Source organism: Dermacentor variabilis, chromosome 5 (genome assembly GCF_050947875.1).
Source record: "Dermacentor variabilis isolate Ectoservices chromosome 5, ASM5094787v1, whole genome shotgun sequence".
NCBI classification, from domain to species: Eukaryota; Metazoa; Arthropoda; class Arachnida; order Ixodida; family Ixodidae; genus Dermacentor; species Dermacentor variabilis.
In genome coordinates, this window is record NC_134572.1 from 14,565,598 (window position 1) to 14,583,335 (window position 17,738).

General features: G+C 46.3%; 1 non-coding gene across 1 annotated transcript; it reads left to right on the forward strand.

Annotated features, from left to right (window-relative positions):
• The first annotated feature begins 11,722 nt into the window (after positions 1–11,722).
• Positions 11,723–11,795, forward strand: TRNAS-GGA (transfer RNA serine (anticodon GGA)). Its single transcript has one exon. It is a non-coding gene; the product is annotated as a tRNA-Ser (tRNA).
• Positions 11,796–17,738: the final 5,943 nt, after the last annotated feature.

A 17,738-nucleotide genomic window follows, 5' to 3' on the forward strand; every position in this document is an offset into this window, starting at 1 on the left:
AATTTCTTCGAACATTAAGTTATTGAAGATTTGCGGCCTAATGCAATGTCACCAGAACAATGTTTTCAAGCCGCATGACGCCATTACATGAATCTACGTGGTATCTTCTCTCTTCTTTATATATTATATGACTTTCTTTTTATCTTTGGCGTGACGGCCGTTGCCATCACGGCCTAGTTTCTTGCACCATGAATGGATGCACACTGGGTGCCGAAAGGGCCCACAATTAACAGCTAGCGCAATAATATACTGTATACTCGGCTTCAACCGCCGACCATTGCCAGAGAAAGCCCTCGGTCGTATAACATACGCAGGAAGACGCAGCGCAAGTCAAGTAATCGAACCTCTAAACGCTAATTGGGTCGGGCGCAAAGGGAATATTAATCACGGCTTTGCATAACGAACGATCCCAGCTGCGCCGACCGCTGCATCGTTTACTGTATATTAATGCGCAGTCGAACGCAGTCGCCAGCAGCATGCGTTTTGTTTGTGCGCGCCTAACCCTCCACTTGCTTCAAAAGAAAGAGTGACGACAGAAGCTGCCTCGTCGCAACAGACTCTGGCACAACCACTTCAATCACGTGTGCACGCGCGCGTGAGTGTAGACTTTCGTGATGCTCCGTCAAGGGCCAGGGACGACGTAGCCCGGCAATCGCTGGCACGCGACGCGCGCTGAGAGTCACCGAAAATCTGCTTCAGTCTGTCTCCGCCGAGATTCACTGGGTTCACGCTCGAAGGCGCCTCTTCATGGATCCTTCCCCAGGCGCACGTTTTAGCGCCTTTAATGGCGCACGGCGTCGAGTTAGGTTCGCGCAAGCGGTGCGCGTTCAGGGCGCAAGAGGGGCGTGAGCCATATTGAATATCACCGCCGTCGAAGTGGGGAGGGCAGTTGCGTTTATTGGGAGCCCGTGTTGAGCTCGATTTGCATGAATGATCGATGCGTAAGCCGAGGTCCTCACTGCGCGCATACCGGACCACCCAATGTATAAGCTGTGTGTGCAGGGCCATTGTGTATAAGTACGGCCACCCAACCACCACCCCCCTCCCCCAAATCACCCCTTCCCCCTACCTGCTAACCTTACGTCTGTTTTCTTTCTTCTTATCTTTTATTTTTCGTCCGCACCTTGCATTTCGGACATTCGCTCGATGTCTGCGTTTGCTAAGCGAAATACACTTTGCGCTCACTGAGCTCCGAAAGTCTTAGTCAGAAACGCAAATGAGAATGCAACTCGCTGGAGACGCGCTCAGCTCTTTTACTCGCGAAATAAAGTTCGCTGGCGCCGTTCCTTCACGCCCCGGTCTTGCGCATTCGACGTCGTCACAAACACGCACGTTATAACGTACGTGGTCCATAAATCTTGATGAGCTGGGATATGTAATGGCACACTATTTCCGTCTGCCTTTAATACATTTCTTGGGAGCGAGTAAAAGCTGCGACTTACAAAACGAATAAGTGAATAGTGATGATTTTCTATATCAAGCCTCGTGAGCTATGTTTTCTTCATTCAGTCTACACCAAAGAAAGCTTTCTATGACAGATGCATGCACTCTAAACAGGAAAGCATCTGCCGAACGATGCTGTCCGTCCTGTTCGTGCGTTACACAGAAGTCTTTGAATTAATGTCCTGCTTACTATATATAGTAATGAATTTTAATTGCCTAGTGCGACGCGGCTTGTCGTGAATAAAGTGGCAGCTGTTCTAAGAAGCACGGCGCGTTAAATAAGACCGGACTATGAAGCCTAATCGACGATGTAAACAAATTTTTGTTTTTCTTTGCTATCTTTTCTTTTTTTGTGTGTGTGCGCGTGTGTGTGATTCGAAGGAATCAATGTACTGTCATTGTAACTCGATCTGTCAGTGTTGACCATGCATTTTCAATGGATCAACACATATATACACAGTTAAGTACTCTGTCATTTTCTATAAAGCCATATTGTTTCTTGCCCCGCGGTGTGTACTGTACAAGGCAGACGTCTTTCCCAATATCCGTATGCCGTCGAGTTGCTTGCCAAAAGTGCGCGTTCGGGAAAACCTTGCCGCCACAACACAAATGCGCAGCTGAGACAACCGCGGACGCTTTCCTCACAATGGTTTCATTTTAGCTAAGTTGATCGCAAATCGACTGGCCCGTCTGTGTGGCGTAAGCATCGGAACACCTCATAATGTGCCCCGTGACCTCACGAGGTTTCTCGTTCGGTATAACCTCTGTGAAAAGCCAGGCACGTATCCCATTCGCCACAAAGGCGGTAGCAGCGCTCCTCTGTTCTCTCCCTCTAAAACGGTGCTGCACCGTGCATGCTGAAGCTACTTTCGCCCAATCAGAGGCCAAGTTCGCGATAGTCTGCACGGAAGGAAGACTTCTTACTGGCCGATATCGTTTAGCCGGCTATCGTGACTGATAAGCGCAGCGGCTCCGGCCAATGACAAAGCGTTCTTACGAGTTATATAGCGAAAAGATGTAGGAGTTAAGAGCCCGATCAGCCGGCCGCCAATTCTAGCTTACTCACGGTTGCCCGGTTTTATTGAGATAGCTGCATAAGAGAAGCGGGAGAGGCGGCAGTCAAAGGAAAATAACTTGATAAGGAGACAGCCCGGCGACTCGTACCCTGCCCGCCGCGACATCACCTGCCCGCCCATGCAGTATTCAGTCGATGTTGCGGCGCGCCTACCCAGTTTCATCACACGCTCGGGCCGTGTGCAGAGAAATAGCCCGTACGCGTGCGGAATATATCAGTGGCGAGCGGCAGTGCAAGCGGGATACTGACCACCGCGGAGTGGCGGCGGTGTTCACGGAACCGCACGGAACACGGCTAGCCGCCGGCAAGGACGTACGCGATCCCTGTGCAAGCCGCCGTCGTCCGCGGTCGGGTTGCGCGCTCGTTGCCTCAATGTCCGTTCGACGTGGCGGCGAAGTAGCAATGCCGAGCGCGTCGGCCGCTTTCCGAAGCACGAACAGCAACAAAGAAAGGAACGCCGAGTCGGTGGTCGTGACGGAAATAGGCACTCGCTGCCGACCGACCAGGCGGCTCCGCTTATTTCTGTCCTTTAGGCCTGTCCTCTCTCTCTACGGCAAGGAGTCGAAAGATGCCCTACCTGAAGCGATGATCACTACTGGGCGCTTCACTTTTTATTTATATTTTTTATCTTCAAGCAGGACTAAACAAAGTGAGCAAATAAGCTTGGAAACGGGAAACCCCCTCAGTGAAGGCGCAGCCTGAGCTTCAGTGAGAGTTAACGCACATCCACAACAACTTAGTCTCCAGTGCAAACAAGGAGACGAAAAACTTCAACCATCAGAAAGCCAAAAAAAGAACAGCAGTTTTGCTCTTCGAATGTGTACGTGCTGCGTAAAAGAAGCAGGGCAGAAAAGTATTGGGTTACGTGGTTTTAAACATTCGTTGTTGAGCCGGTATCGCGTCTGAAAAAGAATACGAGGAAAGCAACTTACAGCCCTCTTATTTAAAATCTCCCGCAGTGAAATCTACTTACCTGAAAACTTATCTGCTTATGCCGATCTAATCTATGTGCGAGCTTTATTACGTAAGTCGACATAATCAAAACGCGCCAAGCCTCATGTAGTAAGATCCTCGGAGTTATTTCTACCTAGCTGAAAACCTATCTGCTTGATCTAATTCAAAGCTCTGTACGCGAGCTTACATAAGTCGACTAAGTCAAATCGTACCAGGCGTCACGTAATCAGGTCCTCTGTCGACAGGAGTGGGTAAGAGCTATTGAGTCCTCGTAAGTGCGTCCTAATAAGACCATATAGATTTGGTTGGCTTGACGTGAATACAAGCATTTCGGGGTATCCTATTGTTTATTGCGACCTTAACAAGAAAAATGGCCAACTTGATATTTACAACATAAGTGATTCCTTCAGAAGCTTCTTCAGCAAAAAATACCGATCCCTAACGGATTTCTCATTTCTGACTGCACGCGCACTTCGCTTCAGTAATGAGAAAAATTGATGTTCGAACTACATTCCCTTTGAAAGGTGCGTTCGCGAACTTTGCTAGATGCCTTGTCGCAACGTGGGTTTAAAATTTGCTTGCTCACCTCATTTTTCGGCTGGACCACAAAGACCTTGCGCGTGCTTTGAACACCAAACGATTGCATTCCATCGCAACAGCGGCAAAACCCCAAAAACCTTTATTTGAAATCGCTACGTTGCTTGTAAGGCTCACTCTCCGTGGTTGCGTTGGCTATGTTGTTGGGCTGCACAGCACGAGGTCACGGAATCGAATCCAGGCCTAGGCGGCCGCATTTCTATGGGGGCGAAAACACCCGTGTGCTTAGATTTAAGTCCCCGTTAAAGAACCCCAGTTGGTCGAAATTTCCGGAGTACTCCCCCCCCCCCCCCTACGGCGTTCCTCATAATCAGAAAGCGGTTTTGGAATGTAAAACCCCATAATATAATTTTCAGTTTTTGCTTGTGAGGATCTGAGGTATTCTATTTGACCTGATGACTTAATGTGTCGTGGACGTGTTCTGGACCGAAAGCAAGCGCTAGCCAAAAGTCCCTTCGGATAACAAACTCCCTGTCAAGCACGCGAAACAACAATGCTCTACCCTGCCATGGTATAGTCGAGTGGACGACACTGCTGGCAGCGTCTCAACGGACTCATTTTACTGTTCTTTAGAGACAGAGCACTAAAAAAAATGCAACAAAATGAAAGAAAAGTGGCTAGCCTTCAACACGCCGTTTTATAGGCTCCTTATCACATGCCGGAAGGAGTGTGAGAAAGATAAATATCAAGGGAGTGCGACGCGTGACTTGCATAGAATGCCTGCATAGAATGCACAAATAACTGTTCATATCTGCAACAGTCGTACGTGTTACCTTCGTTCATTTTCACTAAGCTGGCACAAGTGAGTTCAATTCCGGTTTATTTGCAGGCCCTACCTGATGGTAGGGCTAGCGTAAATATATATATATATATATATATATATATATATATATATATATATATATATATATATATATATATATATAAATCTGTATACCAGTTCGGAGCTTTCTTTATTAGCTGCGAAATACGAGAAGTTGGGATACTTAAAGGCTATTTACTGAATACAAAGAAAAATAGCCAAAAAGGAAACAGAAAAGAAATGGTAATGAAGTAACAAAACATTGTTCTAAAGGAGGCTTCCAACTCGCACGAGAGTACGCCACGTATGCTGTATAATCCAACACGCATACACATAACTGAAAATTGAACTTTGCGAAAGCGCTCATATTCAATGCCTCCCAAGTGCAAGCAGTAAGCACAACGCCAACAAACACATGTAGGAAAATGTATCTATTCAAAGAAAAATAGCCCTTGATGTCAGAAGTAGCACTTGTGTCACTTGTGGCTAGGAATTTTGGACGTTGGTCCTTCGGCCATCTGTCGAACATCACGACAATGCAGGAGCGTAGCTCATTGGGCAGAATTTAAAAAATGGTATTTCAGTAGATGGACCGAATTTCAACACATTTCAGTTATCAACGTCGAGCGGATACTTCCTTCTAATAACATACGCATTTCAGCACTTTGACGTACCTTCCGTACTTGGTTATAACAGTGTCTTGGCCACGACTGCCTGCGCTGTTCGGCTGCGTTATTTCTGTCCCTCTTCGTATTCTCAAAAATAGAATGCGGCAGCTTTGGCATTACGAGAACATGAGCCTGATTAATGTGGATCATCTGAAAGCAATGATCCGCTTGTCATTATTCCGAGCGTTTACATGGTTGGATAAAGATAATTGCGTCACACCTTACGTGTGCCAACTTTCGAAGCTTTCCTGGCCAGTCTTCCCGCGGTTTGTCGTTGGTCGTCGAGTTCTCGCTGGATATTTATTTTATTGAAATGAAAATGAAAGAGAGAGACGTAGTCACCTTATAATGGTTAAGGTTACTCCTTTTCTCATAGCGGAAACATTGTGAAAAAATTGTAAGGAAATGAAACGAAACCACGTCATAGGGTCAGAAATCCACAGCACACAGTCCTATACACCCATGAACATAAGAATGTAAAAGTCAAATGCAAGCTGCACCACAATGAGTTTGTAAACAAAGTCCCAAACACACACAAATGGCCGTGATGTAGACTGCGATGAGCATTTAAACAGATGAGGAATTACAGAGAGTTAAAATAATGCAGGAACAAAATACAGAAAAGTGCAATATCTAGTACTTGTTAAAGATGCCTGTCTCTTCGTAAAAATGTTCAAGTGCGTTCAATGCTTTTCGCTGTGCTATGTTCGATGGCCACGGGCCCAGCAATTTTGCGAGTGAGGAAGGCCGGTGAGGATCAATGGTGTGTAGCTCTTGCTCTAGCTGCCGTCTTTGCATCGCGTATATGAGGCATTTGAGGTAGATGGCGAACATCCTCATCGTCGTGGCCACAGGAGCAAGCCGGGGAAGGAGCCCGTTTTATGTGATATAGGAAATGTTTGGGGTATGCTGTCCCAAGGCGCTGACAATGAATTAGTGCCTCGGTAATTTTCGAAAGTTCTACATCCAGCTGTTATTTGAGTTGAGGGTCCACTTCGTAAAGCATTGGTGGAATTGGTGGAAAGCCGTCGACCGAATTTTAGCTACTGAGTGCTGAGGTCAAGCGAAGAAACTCACAAATTAAGACGAAAAAGTGAGTCCCTGAGGAGCTAACGTCCGGTGGTGGCACACTTCGTCGTCTTCCATTCCGTCTTCCACTGGGTACATTCCTCGATATATGTACGAATACAAGTACTAACAAATGAGCTTATATAAACCCTATATGCTGACCGCCAAATAGTGACCGTAAGCGCACCTCTGTTCTGCGTAAGAGAAAAACAAATTCGTATATGTAAAACCTGAACACAATGTCGGATCATAGGCATATCTAAAGCACGCCGACTTCTTAATGGAATAGCGAATTGCCTTGAGCTGCTTTGTATGCTTGTTCAGAAAGAAAAACACTGCGATGATTCAATGAAACGCGGACAGCGCTTTGTGGTGTATGCCTCGTAACCCTCTGTGTTCCGCTTACTTGCTATCCTGCCGCGTACTGCTGCTTAGCAGTACGAGGATCGCTACGGGCGAGCCATGGATGTACTACGCGCTGCAAGACGGTAGCGGCAACACAGTTGCTCCTGGAAACCATTTCGTGAGCCCGCATCCATGCACCTGTCATCGACCTTAGGTATTATACTTCCCTTTCACTGAGTCATAAAGCAGATGACATTGAACGAAAGCAACCAAGCGCCTTCCTTAAGTGAGCAAGACAAATTTTTCCATGTACCAAGGTACGCATAACCAAGGTACGCATAAAAGAAAACTTAATTAAAAAAACATAAAAGAAACTTAGAGCGCGCATTTCGGATTTCCGTCGCTTCGTGTATGCCAATATGTTTCCCATTATCGTCATTTGCGAGCCGAACTTAACCAACCCGATCAGGCTTTTTAGATATGGATCGTTTATGTCGTCAACTGTTGGTGAAAATGGTAAGGTTTTGGTGTTTATTCGCCGTGACCTCACTTACATTCATCAGCCTGTGCCACCTAACGACGATAATCAATATATATGCCTAAAAGTAAGGAAAAAGAAGTTTACGTTTACTTTTATGGGCGCCTACCTATCTCCGTCAAGTCGATTTGGTCAGAAAAGACTGCGAGACATCCTACTCTCAACTCCCGGTCCCTGGGTCATTATTGGAGATTTCAATGCCCATCATACACTCTGGGGAAGTTCGAAGGTCAACGCGAGGCAGAGCACTGGTGTCTTTCGCCTCCAGTAACAAACTTCGGCTGCTGAATGATGGAAGCACTACGTTTCTACGTGGCTCCACATACAGCAGCTGTCTTGACTTGGTTTTTGTCTCACGAAGCCTTGTCAGACGTGTTGGGTGGTTTGCGGACAGAGAGACGCACAGGAGCGACCACATCCCCGCGTGCGTCAAGATCAGAGGATTGCCCCTTCCAAAATGCGAGATAAGATCCAAAGAGTGGACTGGTATAAATGTCAGTCTGTGATGGAAGAACAATGCGACGCCAATCCATCTTTCGACTTGGAAGAGGCCATCAAGAGCGTGGAACAAGACACTATGCGCACTCTCACATACTCTTCGAAACTGAAGGAATTTCATGAGGAACTAGAACGACTTCGAGCAATCCGACGACGTGCTGAACGAAGATACCGACGTACGAAGACAATGGACGATCTACGGACCGCCAGACGCACGCAAAAGAAGATCCAGTGCCGCATAAACAAGCTCGAATCGCAACGTTGGACTGCCTTATGTGAGTCGCTAGATCCACGCAAGTCTTTATCCCAACCATGGAGAACGGTGCGCGGTCTCCGCACACTCCCCGTACAGCAGTTCCCATTCAAGGCTCTTGCCCTCTCTCAAAAGAGACCGGAGATTGACGTGGCAGATGATTTCTGTGCCAGATTATCAGGCCAACTCACACCTCCCAGCATTCCGACGCCTTCGAGTCCGCCACCAGGTGATCACCGCATGAATCTACCATTCTCAATCCATGAACTCAAGGCAGCATTAGCTTTGTGTGTCCGTGCATCAGCGCCAGGACCTGATGGAATTTCCTACTGAGCTCTGTGTCATCTGGGCGAGCGAGCGAGAGGTGCTCTCCTTGAGCTGTACAATGAATCTTGGAGAGATGGTGCGCTACCAACAAGCTGGAAGACAAGTCGTCTTGTTCCAGCCTGGCAAGTCGCCGTTGGAACTCTCGTCATATCGCCCGATCGCTTTGGCAAGCTGTGTGGGCAAAGTAATGGAGAGGATGGTCCTAGGACGCCTGGGGTGGTACTTGGCGTACCTCAACACCTACCCGGATGTCATGGTGGGCTTTCGACGTGGTCCATCATCGATCGATAACGTCGTCGACCTGGTCACCTACATTCAGCATGAGAAATGCCGTAAGCGTCTCTGCGCTTCTTTGTTCATCGACGTCAAAGGGGCATATGACAACGTTACGCATGAAACCATCCTCTCTGCTCTCACAGACGTAGGAGTGGGTGGGTGGGTGGGTGGATGTTTCAATGGATACGGAGCTACCTCTCCATGCGATCCTTTTTTGTAAGCCCTGAGGAAGGTCATACTTCTCTACATTATAGCTGCCGCGGCGTCCCCCAAGGCGGTGTCCTTAGCCCTGTGTTATTTAATCTAACTCTAATTGCTCTCCTTGAGCACATGCCAAGTACAGTCAGGTTATCAATGTACGCGGATGACATCTGCATATGGACGTCTGCAGTAACACGCCTACAGTTGCGAGCGAGAATTCAGAGAGCCGCCACTCAAACTGCTATCTACCTTCGTAATCGAGGCCTGGAAATTTGCTCCGAGAAATGCATACTAGTGTCATTTACGCGCAAACCCATGACAAACTACGGCGTAATCATAAATGGCCAAATAATGCCACATGTCCGATCGCACAAGTTTCTAGGCGTCATAATCGACAGGGACTTATCATGGAGCCCTCACGTATCATACGTGAAAAAACGGTGGACAGGCGTCTGCCACCTGTTCAAGTTTTTTTACTGGCGAGACTTGGGGAATGTCGACAAGTGCCATGTTACAACTGTACATGGTGCTTTTTCTAGGCTTTCTGCGATACAGCTTGCCAGCAATAACAAACACAGCTAAAACGAATCTACGTACAATACAAAGTGTTCAAGCTTAAGCGCTCCGGATCTGTCTAGGCCTGCCTCAGAGTGCATCAGCAGCGGCTACGATAGCAATGGCTAGAGACCACTTTGTGAAGACGCACATTGTAATTGAAGTGCTCAGGACCCACATAAGGCATCTAACCAGGACTCCTCGTCACCACTTAGCCTCTCTACCAGCGGACAGACCTCGCACATCTTTCAGTCAAACAATTACAGCACATGATGAATCATTGCCAACTTGTTTCACTCCGGCTGCGAGACCTTCGGTTCCTCGATGGTGCCTCGCTCAGCCAAAAATCAATCTCACAATACCTGGCATCACGAAAAAAGCAGATCTATCATCACCAGCCCTTAAACAGCTCACGCTACTATTTATGTACGAGAACTACCGTGATTCTACACATATCTACACTGATGGATCTGTCTTGCCAAACAGCTCCGCGACGGCAATCGTGATACCAGCGACAGTCACAACAATCAGATTTGAGGCGACTTACGCGACAACGTCTACGGCAGCAGAGCTCGCAGTGATCTTTAGTGTCCTTCACTACATTGGTAATGAATCGCCACACAAGTGGACAATATTCTGCGATTCGAAGGCGCCACGGCAGCCTCTACTGTCACCTTTACGACGTGGACCGCACGAACAGCTAATATTTCACATTACAGAGACGTTACACCATATAAGTGATGCAGGCCATAATATAACTTTTCAATGGCTTCCAAGTCACTGCGTTGTTATCGGCAATGAAAGGGCCAATAAAGCTGTCCGTTCAGTTCATACTGAGGAGTAACACGTACCAATTCCACTTTCTAGAACTGGCGCAGCACGGAAGCTCCACCTGCTTGCTCGGCAGTGCACCACGACGCAATGGAATGACCCCCTTTTAAGAAATTCTTGACTGTACTCCCTTGATCCCACATTAAGTCCTCGAGCGCCATCACAGCTTCGCCGTGGAGCCGCCACGCTTTTGCATCGACTGTGGTTGGGCGTTGCCTTTATCAAAGCCTATGCGTTCCGCATAGGGATGACCGACACCTCAACCTGTGACCACTGCGGCCATGAAGAATCAATTGGCCATATTTTGTGCGCCTGCCCGCAGTACGGTCCACAGAGGGAATGTCTTCGCCACGAACTTGACCAACTGGACGACCAACCGCTATCCGAAAAAAGAATTCCACAACATCGAAGGGAGCTAACGTCACAGAAGGCCGTGCAAGCGCTATTGCGCTTTTTGCGATCTACCGGCCTTTGCGAACGTCTTTAACTGGAACGCCTTTTGTGTGTGTGTCTCCATGTGTGCGTGTTTCTTTTTATTTAGCGTTTTCCTCTCTGTCATCTTTCTAACCCCTATCCCCCATCCCCAGTGTAGGGTAGCAAACCGGAGACTCATATCTGGTTAAACTCCCTGCCTTTCCTCTTCATTCTCTCTCTCTTAGTCTCTTACGTTGCTGGAATTTAGCGCCAAGCGCTATGTATCAACGCGTTGAACTGTCAGAATAATTTCTCTTAGGTTGTACACGAACTTTACGATGCTTTCGAGAACTTATATTTCCGCAATCACGCATAAATCGCGTGGAACTGTAGTGCAACCTTGAGAAAATCTCGCAGCCATGAGACTGGTACGATGAGTGCGGCAAACTTATATATATATATATATATATATATATATATATATATATATATATATATATATATATATATATATATATATATATATATATATATATATATATATATATATATATATATATATAAACGAGAAGAAAGGGGGTTAGCAGAGGGGCCCGATTTTTATTAGTCATATCATAAGAAGCCAACACACACTGACACCAAGGACAACATAGGGGAAATTACTTGTGCTTAATAAATAAAATAAAGAAACGGTAAATTAATGGAAAAAAGTGGATGAAAGAACAACTTGCCGCAGGTGGGAACCGAACCCACGACGCCTGCGGCAAAAAGGACGTTCCACGTCCGCCGCCAAGGTCTGTGAGTGGTAGCGCTGGCTAACGCTCCCAGGCTTCTACTAGGACACATAAATACCCAAGAAAGTGGACGGGGAAACAGCGCCGCGGTAGCTCAGTTGGTAGAGCATCGCACGGGAAATGCGAAGGTTGTGGGTTCGGTTCCCACCTGCGGCAAGTTGTTTCTTCATCCACTTTAATTTCCATTAATTTATCGTTTCTTTATTTCATTTATTAAGCACAAGTAATATCCCGTATGTTGTCCTTGGTGTCAGTGTTTGTTGGGTTCTTGTGATATGACTATATATATATTCCTGTAAAATAATGTTTGACAGGAAGAGATTTTGCTGAGGAGTTGTCGGAGCCCTCCAGTTCAGGGACCGACTGGCCTCTGCCGCCTGCCTGACCTGGCTATTTATTTATTTATTTATCAGTACTTCAGACCACCGTGTGGTCCATGCAGGAGTGGTATACATGTAATAAACAGAATCATAACAAGCAAGTGAGAGACAGGAAGAAAAACAACAAATATAGATAATGCAAGACATGGGATACTAATTACAATCGTAATACAGGCGCTCTAATTCGCGTATTAAATCATGTGAATAAAAACAGTAAGGGGTAGAGCATTCCAGTCCGACACTGTTAGGAAAAAAGCTGTATTTATATGAATTCGTCCTTGCGAAAGTTGGGGCAAGTGCCCGGCTATGGATGTGTCAAATTTTCCTAGTTGAGTAGGGACGTTCGCAATTTGGTGTATCTACTTGTATGTTTCCGCTCACGCGACTGTGCCCGGCAACGTGTCGGCTCGCAGTTTGGATCGAGATCTCGCGCGCCGAGCCTCGGCCGTGGATGAGGACGGCGTGAACGAAGGGGAGACACACGAGGAGCCCTGCGAGACTTATCACGAAATAGCCCATAGGCATCGCTTGAGGTGTCGCACGCTCCCACCACCGGCCAATCAACTCGATAAAACGCAAGCGGTCGCGTTTAGGCGACTCCAAACATACACATACCCACACCCAAAGTACATTAACAAAACCACAAGAGGCAAGGAAAGCGACCTATGTAGGCTCTGTTCACAAACAGGGACACTCGCACACATAATGTGGGAATGCACCTCGCTTCCATGAAGAAAACCCAGCATATTTACTTTTCTGCGGGATTGTAAAGATGGGATATTATGTTGCTGCATAAGTAAGGAGAGGGAGTCAGTCATTTTGTACTTATTGAATATGAAGTGCACTGCTTTTGTTTGCACACGCTCTAGCTCTCAAATATAACTTTTGTTAGGGGTGGTCCCATACATCGGAGGAATATTCGAGCGTAGCCCTAGTGCATGTACTATATCCTATAAGTTTAACTTTAGGAAGTGCACTTTGAGGTTTCCGTTTGAGGAACCATAATTTTCGTAGCGCTGAAGTACAAATAGTCGATATATGTGATGACCAGGTAAGTGTTATTTAAAATGATACCGAGATACTTGCGTTTATCTACTTCCTGTAGGTTACGCTGGTTAATTGAGTACGTAAACGTGCTAGGTGTTTTATTTCTTGTAACACGCAAAACTACACTTTTTGGTATTTAATTCCATGTCCCATCGAATACACCTGTTTCCAATGGCCTGTAAGTTTTCTTGTAATGTTCCATAATCGTTGGGATTACTGATTCCCTTAAAAACAACGCAGTCACCCGCGAACAGTTGAATGTAGACACCACCATGAATCAAGTCTGCCAAGTCATTTGTATAAATCAAGAACAATAACGGTCCCAAAACACTTCCCTGGGGCACGCCGGAAGTAACATGCAAGAGTTCTGAAGAGCGATTTAAAAGGTGTACAAATTGCTGCCTCTCCCCGAAGGTAGGCACCAATCCAATTATTAATATTTAACGGAAAACCCAAACATACCAACTTGTATAACAACTTCCCGTGTGGCACTTCATCAAACGCCTTTGAAAAATCTAGGAACAAGGGGACCAGCTCACCAGCCATATCAACGATATGTGCAAAATTGTGTGCTGTCGACACAAGCTGTGTAACTGTAGACATGTGCTTTCTAAAGCCATGTTGATGGGGTGATAACGAATCGCGACTTTCAAGAATATCGTTATTGTACTTTGAGATCACGTGTTCCAGCAACTTACTACATGGGCATGTAATAGATATGGGCCGGTAGTATACCCACAGATAAACGGTCGCCTTTTTTGTGAATCGGAGTAACGCCTGCTAAGCGCCAGTAGTCCGAAATTTCATCTGTTGGAATTGATCAATTGAAGATATGCGTCATGAAGTGAATTATATGTTCCGCATACCGATGCAGGAAACCATTTGTGATACCGTCCGGTGCTGAGGTTTTTTTAGGTTAACATTAAGAAGCATAGACACGACGCCTTCATGAGTCACTGTTAAATCATCAGCTATGCATGATCCTGTGCTCTGAGGTACGTAACCATCGTCCCTCGTAAAGACACTATAAAAATCATTATTAAAATGCTCTGTGATTTGCCGAGCGTCAGTAATTATACTGTCACCAATTTTCATTTTAGAAATATCCTACTTGCTTTCCTTTAAAAACGCCAGAACGTCTGGCTGTCACATTTATTAACTTAAAGAGACTATTGTTGACGTAAGCACTGCGAGACTCGCTTACTTTTTTAAATAAGTTATTTTTCAGATCAACAAAAATAAAAGATGACGTCTTATGCTTGCGGAGTGGCTTTATTTTACGCTTTGTATGAATAATATCCCCAGTTATCCAAGGGTTGAAACGTCGCTTCTTTATAACTTTAGTAGGTGTAAAATTCATAACACAAATATTAACAGCTTCACGGAACCTCATTCATGAAGTCTCAATGTCAGTTACTGCGAAGCGGACATTTATATCTAGATAATCAATTATTTAAACGTCATCGGCGTTAGGAAAATCCCGAACGACTGAGGAGTTTTTTCCTAAATTTGTTTGTTCTAAATAAAAATAGATCAAATCATGGTCTGAGATTCCCGGCAGCACTGATGCCGATGCATCGTTAAAGATATCTGTTATAGACAGCAGATCGAGAATGGATCTACCAGACGTGAACTGACGCACCATTTGCTCTAAATTTAGACAAAACATCATAATCCAAGATGGCATCAATTGCTCTGGAACATCCATATCTTGACTGATCCCAACTGACGACAGGAAAGTCGAAATCACCCGACATAATGATATTCCTGTCACGCAGGCTGAGTAAGTGATCGTACGATTTTGATAAGTACCCATCGCCTGCATCGGGAGAGCGATACACTGCACAAAGAAAAATTGAAATCCTACAAAAAACACACGTTTAGCAGCAAACTTTACTCATCAACAATTTGATCCCCAGTAGTAATATCGACGGAGTGTTAAGCAAGAACAGCCACGTCGCCTCCTCGGGAACCGTTGACACGCCGATACACGCAGTATCGCGGTGGAGCAATTTCATCATCGCGAATATCGTCATGAAGCCAGGTTTCAGTAATCACGCCGGCATGCGGATCACATAAGAGGAACATAGATTCCAATGGGTCCATATTGTTTACCACACTTCTGGCGTTTAGCAAAAGGAGGCGCAAATGTTGTACCTGCGATTGCTAGCTATAGGCCGATGGGGCATTTTTGTTTGGTAGTGCTTTGCGTGTCATAGTATTGTCGTCCCATACGTAAAATTGATCATTGATGCGACCCGCCGTGGTTGTACAGTGGATATATGGTGTCGGACTGCTGAGCACGAGGTCGCGGGATCGAGTCCCGGCCACGGCAGCCGCATTTCGATGGGGGCGAAAACACCCGTGTACTAGATTTAGGTGCACGTTAAAGAACCCCTGGTGGTCGAAATTTCCGAAGTCCTTCACTACGGCGTGCCTCATAATCAGAAAGTAATTTTGGTGCGTAAAACCCCATAATTCAATTTTGATGGTTGATGCGCAAGTAAGTTGTCATTTACCAAACTGATACTTTTCTCTTTGTCTTTATCAGTTTTTGCCCTGGTCCAAAGCAACTTGCATTTACGAAAGGTGTCCGCACAATAATCATTCTGTAAATATATGTTCGTACCTTGTAGTTTCTGCGCATTGCGCTGCACTGCCTTCTTTTCTCTGTAGTCGTGGACATATAGAATAATGGCTCTATTTGCCCGAGGTTTATCAAGCATACGAGTGTGATCAATTGAAGTGCAGTTCACTCCGAGTTTTTCTTGAAAGAGTTCTTTGATTACTTTTTCACGCAAGGTCGAGTCGGTCTCATTTGGAATGCTTGGTACGCCAAATACCATCAAGTTTGTTCTCCTGCTACGATTTTCTAAGTCAACGAGCTTAACATATGCTGACTGTTGCGTCTCTCGAATTCTGGAAACTACTGTCCCTAAATTACCAGTCATATTTGCCGCCTGATACGTTGGTTCTGATTTTCTTTCTACTTCGGTCAGGCGGGTTTCAAAGCTTGATATTCTATTTTCTATTCTCTCAAGACAGTTCTTCAAGTCAGCAATGTCAGCCCTTATGGCCTGTTGACCATCCATAAGTTTTCTAAACATATAGCCAATAGCAGGTCCGGGATTTTACTCAATATCCCCACAGAGTAGCAATTTGCAAGAAAAAAAAAAGACACAGATGATGGTAATACAGGTACGTGGGCCCGGCAGAATAACTAGAAATCTATCATCGCTACGTTCAGAGTAGGGGTAGCTAACCGGTACAATGCATCTGGGCAAACCAAGGCAGCTGCCTGCAAAACACGAATGCATCGTACAGGTTACCTACCCCTAGTCTGAACGTAGCGATGATAGATTTCTAGTTATCCTGCCGGGCCCATGTGTAGGGTAGCAAACCGGATAAGCTAAACTGGTTAAGCTCCCTGCCTTTCCTTATCCACTTTTTCCTTCCTTCCTTCCTTCCTTCCTTCCTTCCTTCCTTCCTTCCTTCCTTCCTGTACGATGCAAACAAATCGTATAGTTAGCGATCTTGGTCGATGCGCTACGCCTTGCCCCACTGACGAGGCCCACGTTCGGTACTTCCTGTATACCGCTACTGCCCGATGACGTCATAGAACCCTGTTTAGTCCATGTGACTGGAATGCTCGTGGCGGTGATGAAGGTGCCAGTACGGTAGACGGTGAAATCTTGTCTTCCTCGGCAGAACTTCCGGTGTCGGTAGTGTTCCACCAAATGCCAGGAGCAGAGCCTGTACGATGCAAACACATCGCATGGTTAGCGATCTTGGACGATGCGCTTCGCCGTGCCCACTATTTGGCCTATGAGGGCGCTTAGTATAACTCCCATGTTATATGTATTACGGTGGGTATGCCACCGCACCAAGCGCAGTTGCCACATGGCGTTTAGCAATTTAAGAGGGGGAATACCCCAGTCTGTATTTTGCACCAATTGGTGGCCTCTTCCGCGCAAAGTTGTGGGTGAGGCGGCTAGCATTTTCTGCGGTGTTATGATCAACCTGTAAAGTGTTAGAAACGTTCGGGCGTGCGTTCCCATAAGGAGACAATTGCCTCCTTCCCCGAAAAACGGTCACCCCTTTACGGGAAGTACGAAGAGGAGAAGACACGAAGGGCAGGAGCTCGTCGACTTCTCGCCGTGAGAGGAGGCACTGACGTTTCCACAAGTTCCTCTAGTTTTCCAAAGAGACATCGACTACCACAAGATCGCAAGGGGTTATTTAAGGCCATCCTGGCTCCCGCGTTAATCAGAACCGCTCGAGACTCGGATAGAGTCACAACCATGTACCAACGAAGTGAATACATTCTTTTCGACTTTTTTTTTCATCATCACGATGCCCGCCTTCATCGTCGTTTCCTGATTCTTGCAGTGAAAACCCACTTCACCCGGTTGAGTTCGTAACAGCGGACTCCAAGCTGATGAGCAACGATGTCTTTGGCATTTAAATTCATGGGATTTTGAGAGGGATAGTGCGAGTGGTTGGAGTTAGAAGAGGCGCCGTTGCTCGGTTGGTACACCTTCGAGCTGCCGCGTTAGCCTGTTCGTTCCCTTGTGCCCCCGCGTGTCCCGGGCCCCAGAGTAGGTGATTACGGTCGTTGAGAGAGTTGGGAATTATCGCGAAGCGAGCCGCAGTCACGTGGCGCTTGAGAAAC